The 1,999-nt window shown below is 23.3% G+C and overlaps 1 non-coding gene across 1 annotated transcript; it reads left to right on the plus strand.

Annotated features, from left to right (window-relative positions):
• The first annotated feature begins 1,484 nt into the window (after positions 1-1,484).
• Positions 1,485-1,585, plus strand: LOC113786804 (small nucleolar RNA Z279/snoR105/snoR108). Its single transcript, XR_003473118.1, has one exon. It is a non-coding gene; the product is annotated as a small nucleolar RNA Z279/snoR105/snoR108 (small nucleolar RNA).
• The last annotated feature ends 414 nt before the right edge of the window (positions 1,586-1,999 follow it).

Here is a 1,999-nt window from a genome sequence, read left to right on the forward strand (position 1 = left end):
CAAATGATTATTAGTAAATTGAGGTGAATATTGTTAAGATTTCGATTTATCATCTTTGCATTTTCATTTTTTCTTTAAAAAAAAAAGTTATTCGATCTCAATTCTCTAATCTTAAATTTACAATACATTTGATTGTATCACATCAAACAACTGCATAATATTACTCATAGGTTTTTCAACAAAAATAATTATAACTAATTCTTCAACTAAAATAGTTGAATAGTAACAATTAATTGTGTAAACTATCCAAAAATTAAAGTGTAAGTAAATATATAAAATAAATGATGTTTATTAAAAAAAAAAGTCATTTTTATTTTACTTTGGCATATTTAAAATGTTAACATTCTCCTAAGTCTCAATGAGACAATTCATTACATTGTTAGTTATATTTATCCTTTTTATTTTATTTTTTTTTTATTTTTTTTTATAATTAAAAACAATTATATATTCACGATGTAAAAGTTATATATATATACATATATATATCAAAACCAGAGTCACAATCTAGTAGACCATTGTTATAAAACTAAATTGTTGTTATTTATTGAATTATCTGAATTAATGTATGCATATACATTATTTTAGTTTATTCACTAATAAGCTCATGAATTATTATAATTGTCGAACAATCATTCAATTTTGATAAAATTGGGTTGGAGATCAAGATGATAAAAATGTGAAAAACTAGTTTCTAGTTTTCATAAAAATTTTGACTTCTTTAAAGATGAAGATAAACTCAATGACTTTTTGAGTTTTTTTAGAGAGGTGTAACATATTTTGTAAAAATAAATAACATTGTTAATATTTTAAAGAATTAAAGTGTGTGCATTATGAGTATAAAATTGTTACACCGACATTCAATGAGAACCTACCACTTTACTACATCACTCCACTTTTTTATGGTTATTTGAAAATTGATCATATGAAATGGATATATATACGATGGTTTTTTTTAATGGATGTTAATGTAAAATTATCTCATACTGATGACATATGAATATTGCACCCGTATTTTAAAACATAAAGGATATAATTAAAAACAAATAAAAGACTCAATCGTTATTAAAGAGTTTATTAGTGTGTGTTAAATAACATTACTGTACTCAACATACATGAGAAAGGGACTTCACCATTAGTTGTGAACCCAAACCAATGGAGCACTAAAATATGCAGGCTTTGCATGCAACTTTTACACATAGATAAATCTGGTGCATCATGTTTCATATATACCATTTGATCTATTTGCTTAGTTAATTATTAAATTCATAGAAAGTTAAAGCTTGAATTAGAGTAAGTGGTGGTACTGGTGTGTTGTTACATGGTATATATAATTGAGTACTGTTAATCGAATAAGGGGTGAGCAAAGTAACAATGCGAATTAAGTCAAGTCCCACATCGAAAGAAATACTGATATAGGAAAATTTTGGCGCTATATGAATAGAAGAGTGAGGAATGGGATCGCCATGATCCTTCAGGCAGTTACGGGGATATGAGGAGTGGTCGAGTCTCACATATATGTGAGTTGGGTGTTCGCCCCAAGCCTGGTTACGACAATTGGGCACTCTCCTTGAATCAATCTGATCCCTAACCTGAAGGCAAAATAAAATTATTAAATGTTTTTCTTTTTAAAATTTTATTTATGATATTAATTTAAATTATATTTTATTTACAAATTTAATTTTTTATTTTAAATTTTGAGAAAATTTTGAAACTATAAATTGTTACACTTTTGGTAAATGTATTTTTTTATAATATTAAAATATTATTTAGTTAGGTATAAGATTTACATATACTTTAAAACAATAAATTTTATTAAAAAATAATTTAATTTTATGCACTACTTAAATTTTATAAAATTATTTTACAATTATTTATAATAAATTTATAATTTATAAATTATTTTACAATTTGATAATAATTTATAATCTATATTATTATTAAATTATTTTATAAGTTATTTTATAATAAATTTATAAGTTATTTTATAATAAATTTATAA

Source organism: Cicer arietinum, chromosome 5 (assembly GCF_000331145.2).
Source record: "Cicer arietinum cultivar CDC Frontier isolate Library 1 chromosome 5, Cicar.CDCFrontier_v2.0, whole genome shotgun sequence".
Classification (NCBI taxonomy): domain Eukaryota; kingdom Viridiplantae; phylum Streptophyta; class Magnoliopsida; order Fabales; family Fabaceae; genus Cicer; species Cicer arietinum.